Source organism: Aedes albopictus, chromosome 1, assembly GCF_035046485.1.
Source record: "Aedes albopictus strain Foshan chromosome 1, AalbF5, whole genome shotgun sequence".
Classification (NCBI taxonomy): domain Eukaryota; kingdom Metazoa; phylum Arthropoda; class Insecta; order Diptera; family Culicidae; genus Aedes; species Aedes albopictus.
The window spans coordinates 76031014-76051139 of NC_085136.1; the positions used below are offsets into that span (position 1 = coordinate 76031014).

The window sequence follows — 20126 nt, forward strand, 5'->3', positions numbered from 1 at the left end:
TACTTGCGTCGCTTTTCCGGAAACTTAACTCATGGAGGATGCATTTAACCCCGTTTCTCCCCCTATACACGGTTGATGTTTTTAGTTGTTTCGTCGTTGACTCGTTTTTCCTTTATTGTGTTTACTTAACTGATGATGATTCGTCTGGATCATCTTCATCGTCCTACCGTCCTCTTCGTCGTAGGTATGTGGGTAGGTAATCTGATTTGCCATCGCAGTTCAAGTTGAAGCCTGTTGTTGAGTAATGCCTTTCGGTGTGCTTTATTTCGCCGGTTTACCGATGCCGATGAGCTCGGTATACTGTGACTGACTACTATCAGCTGATTACGTTTTTCGAATCAGTTACATCGTGTTTGCGAGACTGACTGGTGCGATGCAACCGCGCTGATAAAAACGCCCGATGATCGTCGATAGCAACGGTCGCAAAACACGTGAATGTAATGAGCATATTGTACAGTACACCTTTTCGATTGGATTGGTTGAATTCAAGACGGTGTTGATGATATGCTGCGATGCCGTAAGGTGATTCACTCAGGTGACTGATAAGGAACTTCGCGTCTTTCTACGTTGTAAAAAACATCAATTCTATGCGACGTATGCGACTGATTCGCAGAACGTTTCTGGGCCCATAACCTATATACCAAAAACTTTTGTATGTACCCATGGGAGTGATCAAAAACCAAAGATAACTAGATTGTGGTAAAACATGTTTACCTATTTTTAATAATTTTAATTTTTTTTTGTTTACTTACAGATCGGTAGGCGTTAGTTTCTGAACAACTTTGAAGTGGTGACCTGAAAGTTCCCGTGGCTGTAATTGGCTACCTTTCTTCGTACATGACGACGATTGTGAAATTGCGTCTCAATTGAACTCGACGCCCTCGACAACGGTGCAATTTCCTTCCCGATCCAATCAATCGTTCTCCAATATTCACCACTCACCGGGTGAGAGTGTAATAAGAAGAAGCAAAAAAAAAAAAGTCATTCAAGTGTGAATTTTCCGGATTTGTTTACATCATCACACCGCCAACGGTTTTCCCGCTCGCGTCGCCGCAGCCATCTTTGATGGGAAGAAACGAGCGCCTGTGTGCGGTGGTGATTGGTGCGCCAACTAGTGAGAGGGTGGGTGATTTCGAAGTAAGTACCACCCCCCTCCGTTGGTAATTTAGGGTGGTGGGGGTCACAAAGAGTGAACCTTTTGTTTCACGTGACGGTGATAGCTCGTGTCGTGGCTGAAGAATTGCAACGAGCGTGGGGTCGCGGGAAGGTGATAAATCCGAAGTCTTGTTGCAGCAGTACCTACCTAAATTTAGAGCCTTGGTACCTTGGTGGTTGGAAAAGTCGGCGCGCAGTTAATGCAGAGGTTGTCCGTTCCGCTGCGGAGCAGTTGAACATTATTCCATTTTGTTTACAGAAGAAAAAGCGCTGCGCTGCGGCGCAGAAGAAGTGGAAGAATTTTCATCAAAACAAGTACGGTTTGGTGTTTGGTGCTTGAAAGAAGAAAAAAAAGTGTGATTTAGTGTGAACGGAAGAATAGCAGAAGCCGTTCGGCGTACCGCGGCCTACTATTAGTGAAGCTAAAACAGCAGCAGCAGTGTGAAGATTTTCATTCATAAGTTTTTTTTTTCGGAGAAGGTAATTTTCTTCTCCGATTGTTCGGAACAAAGCAGGCGCTGAGCGGCGTCGTTGTTTAGAAGCCGCGCGAAGGTGAAAGCCAGCCGTCGTGTCGTTCTGTGTGTGTTTCAAGTTCGGCTTTTTGTGTGGAGTTGTTGCCAGTGAGATTGATAAATTGGTGTTTTTTCAACGAGCGATGTCAACTGATTACAGCTGTCACATTCGAGGTGAGTTATTTTTGAGGTTAGTTGGTCTTAAATTTGACTGCCACTCATTGTTCTGTTGCTTTGTGTGGCTTTATTGTCTGCGCGGTGACGGGCGGCTCCCGAAGATGTTTGGAGCTCGTGGAAAGTGTCATTTTCCGTGTCGAGATGCACGGAGAGAATAATTGATGTTAGTAGAAATTTGTTTCTATAGCCGACATAACTATAATTTGGCTCGAAAATATGGTAAAACATCAGGGAACTCCAATATGGCTGACTACGATCCCTACTCACGTTTTTAAAAGCATGAAACTTGAAAATTTGCAAAAGGATGCACCTGATTTTTTTAATGAGTAATAAATCTGAGATTTTCCATATATTGCATTTAGTGTGTCTAATTGACAGATTGAATTAAGGGCTAACCTGCATGCAGATCGTAAGTGTGGAAACGTGTTTATCACGTGTCCAAAAAATAATATCTAAATTTAGGACTTTGACCTTCTCAAACTTTAGACAAAATTAGACGAAACATTTAATGTTTCGGCGATCTTAAAAGCTATACCTACTGTTTATAGTCGGTAGCAGCCGTATGAGTCAAGGAACCCACCGTAAAGGAAGGCTAGGAAGTCTGCTTCTAAAAAGAAGGTAGGGATCGATGCAGCCAAGTCTTCTAGAGAACCAGCTGTGGACAAAAAGCAATAACATAGTTACCAGTCACGCGAGGAGTAGAATTTTGCGACGGTATCACATGTGTTTGGGTGAAACTGGCAACTGTACTATCCAGTAGGAATTGATTAAGTGTACTAGGATGGTTAAAAGTTTTAGTGTTAAATTGTGCGTTGAGTTGAAGAGTTCGTTAGAGATTAAGAAACTGTCATGAAAGTGTATGGTAAAACAGATTCTACAGCAACTGGTTGACAGTGCTTCAAAAACTTCGCCCAACTCAAAAGATCGTTCATATAAGATCGTTCATCTCGAATCTTTCTGGGCTAGCTTGTAAAAGCCATTTCGGTTATTTCAAACTCGTAGAATGTCGCTCAATACGTGACGTTGGAGGAATCTTCAACCGAGCAACCGGTTTCAGAACAATCACTGCTGTTGCAAGGCCGTATAAAGAAGGAATCTACCGCTGGGAGACTAATCATTCCTGGACTCGGTATCTGCTGTTACCGGAACTGAGTTACCAGCTTGTCTAGCACTCCACAGCTAACTGGGAAATGAAACTTCTGCATGACACTGACGGCATTGTTCGATTAAAGCAATCACGCCACATGGGTTTGCTTCCGTAATGTAATGCCCTCCCCCTGATGATGCTCCAAGCCGTATCAGTAAACCGGAATTGGACTTCCTATCCTAGCCGGCATCCGCATACACCTTAAGGACAGACTTGTTAGAATCCCAAAAAGGGCGGCCACAATGACCGACTTTGACACCTACTCATGATTTCGAGGGCACAAATCTCTTCGTAAACAAAACCAGCGCACCTGATCTTCTTATTTTAAGTTTATTACAAGTGAGCAAGAGCAGAATAATAAAATGCTTTGTTGTGTAAAGCTTGCTTCTTGAGATTTGTGCGTTTGAAGTTTTGATACACTGTTGAAGCGGGATGTCAAGACGTTTGTCCTTAAGTTCGTATAGCAAACCACCGATGAGACTCAGGTATTGAGTAATGTTCCGCAACCGTAGATGCTTCTTATCCTCCTGCTGAAAGTAGTCAGGATCCAAAGCTATCTTTAAAGGCTTAGCGTTCGTCAGACCGAATCGTCCGTGAGCTTTGGGATGTATTCCTGCTGATCACGATTCCTAGGTAGTGTTTGGTGTCTCCGAATACCGTTACTTCAAAGTGCTGTAGCACCACGTAGTGCAGAGCCTTGAAATTCTCCTCTGTCTTGCGAACTACTGGCATTTCGTCCACATAGAGCAATACGTATGTACTTAGGTGTACTTGTTGCCCTTATTTCGCACGTACAGTCATGGATACGCTGATGATGGAACGAAATCCATTTTCCGCAGGACTGTATCGATGCTTTGGTTCAACAACAGCTAGCACACTGGCTCTATTCGATCCTTCGCGTGGCGTATCCTTCCAGAAGCCGCATGTAGCTGGTTTCATCTAACTACCCATGCAGGTATGCGGTTGTTAAGTGCATGTGCTTCACGAACATTCCGCGAAGGCTGGCCACCAAGAGTAACGTCCCGATGGTCACCTTTTTGGCGACGGGAACAAAGACTTCGTCGAAATCTACACCGTACTTTTTTGGTTGAAGCCTTGAGGGACCTTTTTTTTTATCTCTTTTTATTCTGGGATTTTCTGCCGTAGGCAGGTTCATCCCGGCACCTGTCTTTCTCAGGGACCTGTCTTTCTTGTGCCGGCCGAACGATGTTCCCGTTTTCGGCCTCCTTCGATTCTAATATCCATTGACAACCGATGGCTTTTGGGTAAATACACCAGGTACCCGGTCACCAGGTCTTCCACAATTTTGCTTTAGGTATGGAGGCGGTACATGAATCACCACCCGTTGGCTGTACACATCTCTCTGAAAGGTCGATATTGCTTCCTACATACGCTGCGCCTCAAGGCCTGTGACCGCGGGGCGGATAAAGGACCTGGTTGAAAAGCTGCATAGACCCTGCAAAGAGACCATCAATTTGGAGGAATTCCTGTTGTTCAGTGCGCCCCCAGTCAGTAGAACGACCCACTGTTCGTAAGGCCTCGTCTATGGCAAAGGGTCTTGGATGCTGACGTATTTAAGATCGACACTGACACGTGAAGGATGCCTGTGAAGCTGGTGCTCAAAGCCTCTACTCAGTAATTGTAGTATCTTCACAGCCAAGCCCTATGCATTGCTGTAAGCTTGCAAAACATAGAAACGAGTTTCGAGTCACTGTATTCCGGTACATTGCGACTTGTCTGTTCGTCAGTGATCGGACACTCAGGTTAGCCATTCGAAATCGATCGAGATGCAGCATTACGCGGTATCATAACCTTCCAACGGGAGCTTAGACTCGAAGGTATTCCAAGTAGAGAGGCTGCAGACGTTCTAGCAAATCAGGGGCGTCATGCTCGCACAACAACTTCCTAGCCTAGATTAGCAAGCACTTTCTCCAGAGCACATTTCAACATCGTCTCCATCAGTGCTCTGGAAGCATTCATGAAGGGTTCTGAAAGTATCCCATAGGGAATATGGAAGCATACCAGAAGGATTCTGGAAGTTTTCCGCAACCCAAAATAATTTTGGCAGCATCCGAGAAGGATTCTGAAATCATACGTAAATGACTCTGAAAGCTTCCTTAACCCTAAAAGGAATACCTTCATGGCCTCAGTTTCGTCACCTCGCTGAGTGTGTTCCATCAAAGACGAGCTCTAAAAGGCGCCTGGGGTCCAATGGACCCCAGGTATCCCTTTTAGGGTTAAAGGAATTTGGAAGCAATGCTGAAGAATTCTGGAAGCATTCCAGGATGATTGTGGAAGCATTCCAGAAGGATCATGGAAGCATCCCAGCAGGAACCTGGATGTATCCGCGAAGGATTCTGGAAGCTTCCTAATTCAGAAGCATCCCAGAAGAATTCTAGACGCATACCTCAAGGTATGCATCCCAAAAAGATTATAGAAGCATCCCAGAAGGATTTTAGAGGCATCCAATAAGAAATATGGAAGCATCTCTGCAGGATTCTAGAAGCATCCCAGAGGGATTCTAAAAGCATCCGAGAAGGATTCTGAGAGCATACCTGAAGGATTCTGAAAGTTAGCTGTAATGAGTTTGCAAGCATTGTAGAAGGATTGCGGAAGCAACGCAGAAGAATTCTGTGAGCATCACAGATAGATTCTGGAAGCTTCCGACAAGGAATTCGAAAGCATTCATGAAAGATGCTGCAGCATCCCGGCGGAATCTGACAGCATCTCAGAAGGATTCGGGAAGCATCCCTGATAGACTCTGGAAGTATAGTCGAAGGATTCTGGAAGCATCCCTGAAGGATTCTAGCAGCATCCGTGAAGGATCCTGGAAGCTTCGTGTAAGGCATGTAAAAGTATCCGCGAAGGATTCTGGAAGCTTAGGAACTTGGAAGCATCGTAGAATGATTGCGGCAGCAATCCAGAAGAATTCTGGAAGAACTTCTTAAGGAGTCTGGAATCATCCCACAAGGAAATTGGAATCATCCAAGTTAAGATTTTGCACAAATTCTGGAAGCTTCTCATAAATAATTTGGTAGAATCCCAGAAGAATTCTGAAAGCATTCTACTTAGAAGATTTCTGGAAACTTTATTAGCGATTGCTGGTCCTCGGGTTGCAACTGTTTTAATTAAAGCCGACGTTTCAAGCGTTTATTCACTCATCTTCAGGGCAAACTACATTTACAATTTACATTTACATCATACAAAGTTGGAGTAGTCAAGTCATTTGTTATACAAAGAAATTACTCACATCAAAAGTTGTGTTTAGATCAAGTGGGGTTGGGCCTGGACTGATCGAACGGCTGTGGTGATCGGTTAACAACATTGTGGAAACCTCCTCCAGAAATTTTACTTGGGACTCCTTCACGATTTCTTCAAGAATTTTATCAAAAGATTGCTTAGAACTACGGGTACGGGTTTCTTCAGGATTTTTCCAGATATTCCTCTAAGAAATCTGGCAGGGTTTTTCAAGAAACTCCTTTTAAGATTGTCTCAGAAACTCGTGCATGTATTCCTTCAGAAATTTCTGAAGGTATCCCTTCAGAGACTATATAAAAACTTCCTTCATCAATTTTCCAGAGAATTTCCTGGAATTTCCTGGAGAAATTTCTAAGAAAAATGACTGAAGAAAATTTTGATAGAATTATTGAAGGAATCCCTGATAAAAAATATCATAAAAATACGATAAATTTTATTGTTACAACACCATTTTTTCGAAAAATATTCACCATTAAACGTATTGTAATTTCCACGGTACACTCACCATCACCCTTATTGTTCTATACCATTCGGCGAATAGTAAATGGCACTTTTACAATAAAAAATGGTGGTCGTTATGTATCTTAACCATATAATTTTGAGAAAATTTTCATACACTTTTTCGCGAAAAACAATAGAATGTATTGTGTTTTTATGAGACATTTTTAGGGCAATTTTCAAAAGAAAACAATATATCTTAATGTTTTTTCATTGTTCTTACAATACAAATACAATTAATTGAATGGCGTCAAATGAATCGTTGTTACAATAAAAATACAATAATATTTGCAAGCAGTTTTCGCTTTTGAAAATCCATAGAATTTATATTCCCCGCTAACATTTATATCCAGCATTTACGAGCACTAACGGCCGCCAGCATGATATGCACATTTTTTATGATAAGAGTCAAACTTTCTGATGTCTGTCTGGTATGTGTTGCTTGGCAGCTGTTGATAAGATCTATCATCAATCTTTTCAAATAACTGCCAAATATCACAAGTCAGACCTCAGGTCGTATGATCCATACCATAAATCGTTCACAATTCATGTGGCCATTAGTATCTGTAAATGCTGAAGAAAAATGTTACCGATAAATATGAATGCTTTGGTTTTTCAAAGGCGAAATCTGTCAACATAACAACAAATATTATTGCATGTTTATTTTAACATCGGTTCCATTGACCCCATTAAATAAATTGTATTTGTATTGTTATCAATGGTAGTTTACTATTTACTAGATTCCTTTAATTTATTGGAAAACAGTAGAAAAATCATTGTTCATCTTTTTCTTGTCGTAACGTCCTCATTTGGCTAAAACCTGCTTTTCAGCTAGTTTTCTAAGTACTTCCTCAATTATTCATTGAGAGCTTCCTCTGCCAACACGGCTTGACGTCTGTCAGTCGTTGAAGTTTTAGCGAATAACATTCAATAACCGAAACATCTACTGTACTCAAATTTAAAACAAAAACTATAAAAAAATATGTCAAGTGATTTTGTATTTGATTATACAAACATGATCCAAGCAACAATAATATTTATTGTTATTTATTTGTTACGAATTGTTTTAAGTGTAATTGAGAAATAATCTCTTTTTTAATAAAAAAGTCCATGAGAACTTTGCAGGCACTTTTGCGCAACTATATAAAAACAACTTAAATTAATTTTTACTGATAGTAACTTTTAATTATTATAGAACTATTGAAAAACAATCGAATCAATTAGTCACTAATAAAGCTAATGTTCATTTATTGTACGAACTATATGGGCTTGATTTCTATTGTAAAAAGTAACAATATATCTACTATGTGTTTTATTGTGAACAATAAAACCAGTCATACGTTAATAATATTTACCATGTAATGAATGGTAATTTTTTATCCGGGATGCCTTCAAAAATTTCAGATTTATGAAAATATACGAATTTAGGAAGCAACCTTTGAAGGAGTTTCTTCATAATCCCTGAAAGAATGCTTAGAGGAATGTCTGAAAAAAATCCTGAAGGAATCCGTAGACTGGTTTCAAGAATAATCTCTGGATAAATTTCTTGGGACACTCCTGAAGAAATTCCTAGTAGAATTCCTAGAGGTTTACCAAGAAATTCCTGCAGATAATTATCCAGAGATTCCCTAGCAAATGTCGTTCTTACGAAAAAATGTCACAGCTTCTTGCAGTATTAGTAAATTTCAGCAGGAATTCTTCCTGAGATTTCTGCAGGACTTCCTCCGCAGATTTGGGGTGAGAAATTCTTGCAGAAATTTCTCCATGGAATCTTTCACATTTTTTCTAGAAACTCTTGCTGGAATTCCTCCAGTGATTCTTCCAGGTACTCGTCCACATATTATCATGGGGTACAATCTAGAATTACTCCGGAGATTTCCGTCGGCTTTTCATCTGAAATTCTTCTAGAAAATGCTCAGAAGATTCTTCTAGAAGTTGTTCCAGGGATTTCCTCCAAAAGTTCCTCCAGGTATCTCGCTCCAAGGACTGCTTCATAAAATCATTTTAGGATTTTTTCAGACCTGTCTTCAAGAATTCTTTCAGATATTTCAACGGCGACCCTTTCAGGACTTTTCCAGAATCTTATACCTTTGCATATCTCAAGGATGTTTTCAAGAAATAACTCCAGGGATCTTCAGTGTTTATTTCAGTTTCCTTTAGAGATTCATTCGTAAAATTCCTTTCCTTCAAGAATTTCCTCAGTGATTCCTTGAAAAATTTCTCCTGGACTTTCAAAATTTCAGAAATTTCAGCAGGACTTTCTTCCATATCTGGAAGGAATTCTACAAAAAAATCGAAGCATTTTTCCTGAGGTATCTCCAGGAGTTCTTTCAGAGATTGTCTAGTTAAAGGTGATTGTCAGAAATCTCTTCAAGAATATCTTCGGAAACTACTCCAGAAGTTGCTTAGAAAACTTGCCCAGAACTTTCTTCAAAACTTCCCTCACGAGTTTTTTCCTTGGAAATATATCTGGAATTCCTCCAGAAGTTTATGATGGAATTCTTTTAGGAATTTCTTCAGTGTTGTTAGCTCAGAAAATCCCCCAAGGCTTATTCCAGAAATTCCTCCGGAGATCACTTCAGATTTTACTTCCGAGGGTTTAGGAATCATTCCAGATAATTTTCAAGAATTTCTACTAGGAATCTCCACAAGTTCCATCGGAATATACTTAAGGGATTTCTTTACAAATTCAAAAAATCCTCCGGTATTTTTTGTGCAATTTCAAAAAGCTCCTTTGTATGCATTCCTGCAAGAATCTCCTTAGATATTTCTCAATGAATTCCTGGAGAAACTCTCGGATGAATTTCCGCGGGATTTTTGAAAGGGAATTTTTTGAAAAAACAAAATCTTTGGAAGAATTTTTTAAGAAATCCCTTGATCCCTGAGGTCCCTGAGATATTTCTGCAGAAACTTCCGAAGAAGTTTCAGAAGGAAACCATGAATGAATTACTAAAAGAATCCCTGATGGTATTTTTGAAGAAATCCCCTGTCTAATTCCTGAAAAAAAAACTTGAATGTAGTTTTTGAAAAATGCCAGAGATATTCAGAAGTAATTCCTGACATACATTCTGGAGGAATACCAGGGGATTTTTTTTGGGAAACGCTTTGTGGAACCCTAAGAAAATTTACTGAAAAACTTCCTGGAAGATTTCCTGGAAAAATCCTTCAGAATCCTGGAGGAATCCGAAAAATCTCTTGAGAAATTTCCAACGCAATTGCTGTAGCAATTCCAAGGACACTTTTCCTAAACCGTGGCGAAAATCCTAGAGGTATCCATGGATGAAATGCTAGAGTAATTTCTGCATAAATATGCGAACTAATACTACTGGAGTCCCTGAAAGAATCACTGTATGAATTGCTGCAGAAATCTCTGAAGAAATTCCTGCTAGAATCACTGAAAGTAGTAATATAAGAATTCCTGGAGGAACTCTTTCGGGATTTTCCGGGAAACGCTTTGTGTAACTCCAAGAGAATTTTCTGAAAAACTTCCTGGGAGATTTCCTGGAGAAATCCTTCAAAAGAGAACCTGTCGTTTTTTTTCAAATCCTGGTGGAGTCCAAAAAGTCCTGTAATTTGTTGTAGAAATTCCTAGGAAGTATTTCTGAATCCGTCGCAAAAATTCTAGAGGCATCCATTGCAGAAATACTTGAGGAATTTCTAGTGAAATATACGGAGGAATACTACTTGAGCTCCTGAAAGAATCTCTGTATGTATGTCTGCACAAATCTCCTTTGTCCATTCTGGATGAAACTCTGAAGTAACTCCTGAAGATACTCCTGCGGATATTTCCAATGGAATCTCTGGAGATATTCCTGAGAAAATCTCTGGAGGAGTTCGTGAAGCCAATACCTGTATGAATTCCTGAAGGAAGCTTCGGAATAGTTTTAAACAAAAATCCCAAATCGAACGAATTTCTTAAACAATCTTTGAAAGAACATCCGAAGGAAGAAATGACCCAGCCACGGGCTGAAATTTTCAATAATAATTAAATATAGAACTTCTGGAGAAAATTTCAGCCCGTGGCTGGGTCATTTCTTCCAAGTCTTGGTGAACTTTCCTAAGAAATTCTTGAGAGCATGTATAAAAGAACCTGTAGGCAAATTTCTAAAATGTTCCGTGGAAGAAGTTTTTGAAGTATACTTGGGAGGTTTTATAGAATAATTCCTGGAGTAATTTCTGAAGATACCCCAAGTGCAATTGTGGAAGAAGTTTATAGAAGATTTCCTAACGGAATTTCTAGAGTAACTTCTGAAGGATACTTTGGAAGATCTTCTGAAGAAATCTTTGTGAAATTTCTGAAGGAATTCAGAACTTCATTATCGTTGGAAACATTGTTTAGTAGATTTCAGGAGCGCTCTGAAGAGTTTCAGGGTATTTGATGGGCATTCCAGGGTGTTTGAATAGGTTGTATGGATGTCTGGGTTTGTCATAGAGGTGATTCAAGGAGTGGCATGAACGTTCCAGGGTGTTTCAGACGGTTTTAGGGGCGTTACAGGGGTAATCTCGGGATCCCAGGGGGTGTTCCAGTGATTGGACGGGTGATTCAGAAGGTTTCAAGGAGTTTCAAGAGCTCTCTAGGGAGTTTTAGGGGTGTTCCAGAGGGTATCAAGGGCGCTCCGCTGTTTTAGGGGTCTAGGGTTCCCAGCGTATTTTAGGAGTACTCTTACGCGTTCCAAAAAAGTTTGAGTGGATTTTAGGGGCTTTCTAGGGATGTTCCAGGGGTGTTCCAAAGGGCTTTCGGGGCATTCTTAGAAATTTCATGGGGTTTCAGGGCATTCTAGTGAAGGACTTTTAGGAATGTCAGGGACGTTTCAGGGGTAATTATATGCATTTTGGGTTCCAGGGAGTTTAAGGAGCGTAGTTGAAGGACGTTGGCGATTATAGGAGGTTTCAGGAACGTTCCATAGGAATTGTAGGGATCGATGGGGGATTCAGAAGTGCTCTAGGGGGCTTTATGAGCGTTCCAGAGGCGTTTCGTGGTGTTTCAGGAGGTTGCAATGGTGTTTCAGGGAGTTACAATGGATTTCAGGGGATTTCAGGGCTTTCCAGGGAATTTGAGGGGATTTCAGGAGGTTTCAGCACATTCAAAGGAATCTGTGGGCAAATTTCTCAAATTTTCCCTGGAAGATTTTTTGAAGTATACTAGGAAAGTTTTATGAAATAATTCCTGGAGTAATTTCTTTCGAAATATCCCAAGTGCAATTTCGGAAGGAATCCATAGAAGATTTTCTAACGGATTTTCTAGAGTAATTTCTGAAGGAAACTTTGGATGATCTTCTGAAGAAATCTTTATGAAATTTCAGACGGAATTCAGAACTTTTCATGTTCTAAAAAAATCGTTGGAAGAGTTTTCTGAACGGATTTTCAAAGAGATATCTGAAAAAAATCCATATAGCAGTTTCCATTTACCAAGTGTGGGAGAACGTGCCTTTGGAGTCGACCTGCTGATGGAAAAATATCGGAAGCAATCCATGGAATGATTATTAAAACAGTGTGTAGTTTTTCGTTCTTAATTTTTGGATGAATCTTTGGGGAACTCAGAGAAATTCGAGAAGGATTCTATGGATTTTCTAAAGAAATCTCTGGAATAACTCTTAAAGGAATGCTCAAAGAAATCTCAGAAGGAACCCCTGACAGAATTTCTTTAAGATTTCATGGAAGACTTTCTACAGGAATTACTGAAAAAAACTTTCTAAAGTTTCTAAAGAACTCAAGGGAGTTTTTTCTAAGAAATCTGTGGTTGTCGGTTACAATACGTGAAATGCCGTACTACGACAGAGTAACGGTCGTCTCTGTCATCGCTGTTCGCTAACCTGTAAAATTAACACTATAGCAAATGATTGTTCGTGAAAAAACAATGAAACTGCAAATCAGAGAGCTGCTGTTTGAACCGATATTATTCAATAAGGATCGTATCGTAAATATTTGGATATTTTTGGATGATAGCAGCTATCATTCTTGCATTGATATTGCAATTTAAATGTTTCTTAGCGTTTTTAATGATTACGTAAATCATTTGGATGATATCAGGAATTATTTTCGTAATTTCGATCATAAGCTGCATTGTATCGCTGATCATCGTTATTCAATCGAGAACATGGTATCAATCAGACAGTGATGTCAGATATCAATCTCGGATTGCTAATAATCCTTCAATTATATCAATCGGTATGTTGTGTTTACTTGTACCGTTTTGCTTGATAAGTAGTTTAAATAACTTTATCCCTGAGACTTATCCGACAATATGATGAATCATCTTATTTTCCAAATGAGCAGGTGTCGTTTAGCAATCCGAGAATGATATTTTCTAATATGTATTATATATCAACCCATATAGCCGAGGCGGTAAACGCACGGGTATTCAGCATGACCATGCTGAGGGTGACGGGTTCGATTCCCGGTCGGTCCAGGATCTTTTCGTAAAGGAAATTTCCTTGACTTCCTTGGGCATAGAGTATCTTCGTGCCTGCCACACGATATACACCTGCAAAATGGTCATTGGCAGAGGAAGCTCTCAGTTAAAAACTGTGGAAGTGCTCATTGAACACTAAGCTGAGAAGCAGGCTTTGTCCCAGTGAGGACGTTACGCCAAGAAGAGAAGAGATTATATATCAACCATAACATGAATGGTATCGCTCGAGAATCATTATCGCGCAATCAAGATTGGTTATTGCAACATCTAAGAAATCTTTCAGGGTATGGTAAGAAATGATGTGTGTTACCATGCATCTATACATTAAAGTATCATTACCTTAACACCACAAGGTACCATCCATATGATACAAATTAGAGTTATTGTTTAGTGACACATGTCTTCTCATCATGGAAGATTATTCAATGATACCCTTTATCATATCAGAATGGTATCATCTTCCTAGTAGCAATAGAGCTCATCTCAGCTGGCTTGATTACCAGTTTTAACTTGTCATTAAGATTAACATGTATCGTTCCACAATGGTTCTGCATTGTTCCGGCCACGTCCTAACAATTCAACAACGTGTATCATTTAGAAAGGGAATGATCTTCTTATACGTCATGGAATTGGTTTCATTTTGCAGACTTGATTATATGTTTGAGCTCATTCTATAAATATTCTTCTTTCACATGTCTGATGAACATACGGTACTTTATAGAAAGGAACAACTTGTAAGTCCGTGAATCTTGCACAAGTTTAAGCGACTTTTAGGTTTGTTATCTCATCAGAGTTTATTCTCCGTGTGGCAAGGGAAAAACTGCATTTCTTCCGCTTCACGGTCCGTAACATCTAGTAATGTCATCATCACCGACGGTCCTAATCTCAATGTAAATGCACCACGTTGTGGTTGTCATCCTCCAACATCGCCTCGCCATCAACCCACCAGAACTGGAAAGACACAAATGAAGAAAGCCAAAAAAAGAGTCCACAATTATTATTAGGTTTCCATTTATGCACTGCTGCTTAATGCCGCCGCCAACGACTCGCGCGATCCAAACCGCTTACGGTTTATTTATTCGGTTTGAAGCGGCGTGGCGCATAGAAAAACAAACCTCGGCACTGTTATATTCGGGCGAGTGCCGGGCTGTGCCGTTGCGTGAGGATTGCCTCTCCTCAAGGGTCTTTAATTGCAGCTACCAACCACTTGACTGGTTTGACGGTACTATGCCGGATTAGGTTCTTAGATGCTTCTAGTCTTGGAAAAATGATAGCCATTCTATGTTTTTTTGGAGTGAAAGAAAAGTATTCGATTCGAACTGATGAAAAAAACGCATGTCGATTGATCTAAATTTGATGGGAAGACTTGTTTCAGTGTGTTAAATTTAACGGTCTGAGCCGTGTGATTATTTATAATGAATATCAGCTTATTCTGAATCGATTTCCGAGCAAAACTATAAAGGATTATTGACGGATTATTCCAATTGTCCAGAAACATTGTATTATGATTCAGGCTATAGTTATCAAATGGTTTTGAACGATGGAATCACTGTTACTTGTATCGTGTACTCATTTTTTGCCAGTTGTAAAGAAACTTATACTTAGCGAAAGCAAAACAAACCGAAGATACATTTACGAATAACCATTCGCTGTATCATAAAGTTAACGACCACCAACTGTTCTCCAAATAGTTTTCCGAAAACAGCGTCAAGTTTTCAAAACTGCTTTTGGCGGTTACAATCAACAACGGTTTCCGGTTAGGATTTTAATGTATAAATATGATTATATTAATCTTCCATATGATAAGCTGTATTGTTTGTTTATGGTAAATCATTAATGCTATTCCCAATTATAGTTGCATTAATGTTCAATCATGTACTTAAGAACGACTCAACGCTCCCGAAGATGATTGCCCCATTCTTTCGCCTGGATCTCTGGATTGTTCAGTTCATTACACCATACATGTTATTGTTATGCACACGTCGCCTCGACAGTTTTATTTTTATTACCTCTTTTTTTTGCTGTTTTCTTCCAACCCGTGATGGAAAGTGGTAATTCTATTCTTTTCCCATCACGTCGCCGTAGTCGTCGTTGTTGAGTGGTTTTTCCCCCATGTGGTTATGCTTAGTTGTTGGGTTGTGGAGACTCAAATCATGATGATCGTCGAGACCAAGCCAAGCCAAGTGTGAAAAATACAGGAAGGAAACCTTGAACTGTCGCGTCTCGGCTTGGCTTGGGTCTGCGCCTAATGCTCGGTTCTTCGTTGAGCAGGATGATGATGATGATGACGGTGAGGTGAATGGATGTGCGAAATGATGGGAAAGTGTTGAACGTTTTTACCCGTTTTTTGATTTGGTGCAAAAATAATGAAATGTGTGTCACATTGTTGCGATTTTTATTTTTCGTTTTCCCTTCCGCTCTGCGGTTTTTCGTAATGGAAGGTGGAGATCAACGACACATGGCGCCGTCAGCAGATGTCGAAAGAAGATTTCCGTCAGCTTGGGATTTCTCTGCTATGAGTGTGAAATGAGGAGTTTTTTTTTATTTTATTTAAGAAAAATGGGTCATTTTAAAGTTGAGAATTTTCTTATCAGGCCAAAATGAGCTATGAAGCTCCTGAAGTAACTTTTTGAATAAAATGGTTCAAGTACGAAGTGTTATCTGAATTGATGCAGTTATAGACTACATTTCTTCCAATTAATGAAATATTCTATCTAAAAGAGCACGAATGAGCCCGTTTAGCTCACTTATAAAATTCGATTCACGAAATGAAATGTTTGCTGTAATATGTTCCAAATGAGCCATACAGCTCCCCCATAACGTCTTATTGCATGAATTAGCAAAAATGTTGGACATTTTGCATACCTATTTCATTAAATTGATAAGTGAGCTGTCAAGGGCGTTCCAGAAGATTTCAAGTATATCCAAGGGGGTTTCAGGGGTATTCCAGGGAGCTTCAGGATGTATCATGGCCATTCCAGGGGGTTTCAGAGGGAGGGGGATGTTCAAGGAGGTTTTAGGGGATTGTAGAGGCGTTCCAGGGAGTTTAAGGTAGTTTCAGGAGGTTTCAGAAACATTTCAGGGTAATTCTATGGGTTAAAGGGGGTTTCAGGAGCATCCCGGGAGATTTTAGGGAGTTTCAGGGGCGTACCAGAAGGTTACAGGGACGTTCTATGGAGTTCCAGGGAATTTCATGTGATTTCAGTGAGGGAAATTCTTGGGATCTAAGGGGATTTCAGAAGCGCTCTAGAGCTTTTAGGAGCGTTCCAGAGGAGTTTCGTAGTATTTCGGAGGGTTGCAGAAAGTTATAATAGATTTCCGGGGTTCCAGGGAGTTTCAAGACCGTTCCAGAGAATTTAAGGCGGTTTCAGGAGGTTTCAGAGAGGTTTCAGGAGAATTCTAGTGATTAAAGCAGTGCTCTAGCTGGGGGCTTAAGGAGCATTTCAGGAGCGTTTCCTGGTATTTCTGGGGGCTGTAAGGGCGTTTCAGACTGCTACAATAGGCTTCCGGGGCCCCCGGGAGGTTCCAGGGACTTTTAAGCGTTCCGGAAGGTTCTAGGGCGTTCTAGGGTGTTGCAGGGAATTTTGGGCGATTTCAGGAACGTTGCTAAAGAATTCTCAAGATTGAAAGGGGGTTCAGAAGCACTCTAAAGGGCTTTAGGAGCGTTCCAGGCGCGTTTCGTGATATTTCAGGGGATTGCAAAGGCGTTCCATGTGTTCCAGTGTATTTCAGGGGTATTCCCAGGAGGTTCCAGGAGTTTCAGGGCCGTACAAGAAAGTTCCAAAGGCGTTATAGGGAGTTACAGGAAATTTCTTATGTGTTTTAGGGATCCCAGCAGATTTCAGGAGCGCTCTAAAGAATTTCAACGTAATTGATGGGCGTTCCAGGGTGTTTGAATAGGTCTTTTTTTACGTCTGGGATCGTTATAGATGTGCTCCAAGAAATGGCACTAGGGTGTTTTCCAGGGTGTTTCAGATGGTTTTAGGGGCGTTACAGGGGTATCCTAGAGGTCCCAAGGGGTGTTCCAGTGATTGTAGGGATGATTCAGAAGGTTACAAGAACTCTCCAGGGAGTTTCAGGGATGTTCCAGAGGGTTTTAAAGGTGCTCCAGGTGATTGCAGGGAGTTTCCAGAAAGTTTCAGAGGTGTTCTAGGGGTCTCAGCAGATTTGAGAAGTGCTCTAAGACGTTCCAAAAAGTTTGAGTGAGTTTCATGAAAAATTCCAGGGATGTTCCAGGGGGATTCAAGGATATTCCAGGTGCTTTCGGGGCATTCCAAAAAGTTTCAAGGGGTTTGATAGGCATTCTAGTGAGCTACAAGGAATTTTGAGGATGTCAGAGACGTTTCAGGAGTTATTCTAGGCGTTTAAGCTTCCAGGAAGTTTTAGGGGCGTACCAGAAGGCTTTAGGACGTTCCAGGGAAATTCAGGAGGTTTCGGAAATGCTCCATGGGAATTCTTGGGATTGATGGGGCTTTAGGAGCGTTTCATTGGCGTGTCGTGATATTTCACGGGGGTAACAAGGGCGTTTCAGGAAGCTACAATGGATTTCAGAGGCGTCCCTGAAAGCTTCCAAGGAGTTTCAAACGTTCCAGAAGGTTCCAGGGGGTTTCAAGGCGTTCCAAAGAATTTAAGGCGGTATCAGGAGATTTCAGAGAAGTTTTAGGAGAATACTGGGAATTGATGGGGGTTTCGGGATCGCTCTAGGGGGCCTTATGAGCGTACCAGAGGCGTTTCGTGGCATTTCAGGAGGTTGTAAGGGCATTCCAGGGAGTTTCAATGGATTCAAGGCCGTCCCCGGGACGTTGCAGGGAATCTCAGGTCTGTACCAGAAGGTTCCAGGGGCGTTCTAGGACGTCCCATGGAATTTCAGGGACGTTTCAGAGGAATTCTAGTGATTGAAGGGGGTTTCCGGAGCGCTCTAGGGGGCTTTAGCAGCGTTCTAGGAGCGTTTCAAGGTATTTCCGGGGATTGCAGGGGCGTTCCAGCGAGTTACAATGGATTTCAGGGCGTTCCCAAAGATTTTATTAGGTTTCAAGAGCGTTCCAGGGAATTTAAGGTGGGAATAGGAGATTTCAGAAATTTTTCAGGGGAATCCTAGCGATTAAAGCGCGTTTCGGGAGTGCTCTACGGGGCTTAAGAAGCTTTTCAGAGGCGTTTAGCGGTATTTCAGGGAGTTGCGGGGGCGTTTCAGGTAGTTGCAATGGATGTCCCAGGAAACTTTAAGGGTACCAGGTTCCAGGAAACTTTAGTGGCGTTCCAGAAGGATCCAGGGGCATTTTAGGGAGTTCCAGATGATTTCTGATTTGTGTTAGGGGTCTCAGCAGCTCTCAGGAGCACTCTAACGAGTTTCAGGGTACATATTTGATAGATGTTCTAGGGTTCTTCAATAGGTATCGGTTGAAGATAATCACCGTGGACTCCGTGGACGTTTCAGGGTGTTTCAGACGGTTCCAGGGGCGTTAGAGAGCCGTTCTAGAGGCCCTAAAAGGTTTCGGGAGGGGTTTCAAGGGATGTTCCGTTGATTGCACGAGTGTTTCAGAAGGTTTCAAAAGGTTTGAAGAGCTCTCCAGGATGTTCCTGGATCGTTCCGAGAAATTACTATGGATTTATGGGTCCAGGAGATTATTTTAGGGGCGTTTAAGAGGGTTTCAAGGGCGCTCCAGATGGTTGCAGGGAATTTCCAGGAAGTTTTAAAAATTCCAGGGGATTTCTTGGGGTTTAGCAGATTTGAGGAGTGCTTTAAGGCGTTTCAAAGAGTTTGAATGGGTTTTAAGGGCGCTCCAGGGATATTCCAGGGGGTTCATGGGTTTTCTTGGGGGCTTCAGGGGCATTCTAGTGAGCTACAAGGGATTTTGGGGATGTCAGGGAGGTTTCAGGGGTTATTCTAGGCGTTTTTGTGTATTCCAAGCGGTTTCAGGCGAAACCCTCTGGAACCACTAAAATACCTTGGTTCGTCTTGAGACCCAGTCGAGACACGCCTGAAATCTCCTTGAAAACTTCCTGAACTCTTAAAAAACCGCTTCCAAAACCCTGAAATCACCCGCAATCCAATAAAAAGCCTTGAAATGCATTGAAACCTCCTAAATCGCCTTGAAACTTCTTGGGTCCCAAGGGGTTTCAGAAGGGGTCCCAAGGAGTGTTCCGGTGTTTCCATAGGTTCCATGGGGGTACAAGAGTTCTCCAGGGGGTTAAGATCGTTTCAGGGAGTTACTATGGATTTAAAGGGCGTTCCCGAGAGGTTCTGGGGGTTTCAGAGTCAGGAACGCCCCGGTTTCAAGGGCGCGCCAAGTGGTTGAAGGGAATTTCGAGGAAGTTTCAAGAGTTTCATAGGGTTTTAGAGGTGTCATGGAGGTCTCAGCAAATTTAGGGAGTAGTCTGAGGCGTTCATAAGGGTTTGAGGGGGTTTCAGGAGCGTTCCAGCGATGTTCCCGGCGAGTTCAAGGCTATTTCAGGCGGCTCCAGGGGCATTCCAAGCAGTTTCAAGGGATTGAAGGGGCATTCTAGTGAGCTACAAGGGATTTTGGGTATGTCAAGGAAGTTTCAAGGGCGTTTTAGGGTATTTAAGTAGGTTTCAGGCGAAACCTCTTGGAACGGCTTAAATGCCTTGGTACATCTGGAAACCCGTTGAAATATCCTTGAAAGCTTCTTGAAACGTCCGAAAACCGTTTCCAAACCCCTGAAAGCATCTGGAATCCAATAAAAAAAAGCTTGAAATGCATTGAAATCCTCTGCATCGTCTTGAAACGCCAATAAACCCCTGTAGAAAGGTTCATTTTAATATTTGACCCCTTCCTAGACCCCTTCATTGCTTAACGTAACTACTTGTATGAGGAAAATTTTGAATTTTTATATGAAGCATAACACAGCGCTAAACCTTCTTTCCCTTTTACTTCACTTTAGCGATATGTAATGTTTGAAGGATCCAAAACATTCTTGAAACTTCCTTAAGAGCATCCCCAAGCCTTCG

At 41.3% G+C, this 20126-nt stretch overlaps 1 protein-coding gene across 1 annotated transcript in view; it reads left to right on the top strand.

Moving 5' to 3' along the window:
- Positions 1-357: 357 nt before the first annotated feature.
- Positions 358-20126, top strand: part of LOC134285016 (homeobox protein 5-like) — a 231767-nt gene continuing 211998 nt past the window's right edge. The window contains exons 1-2 of the mRNA XM_062844875.1: positions 358-535; positions 755-1841. The gene's annotated coding sequence lies outside the window, so the exon portion shown is untranslated. The remainder of the gene's footprint in view (positions 536-754; positions 1842-20126) is intronic.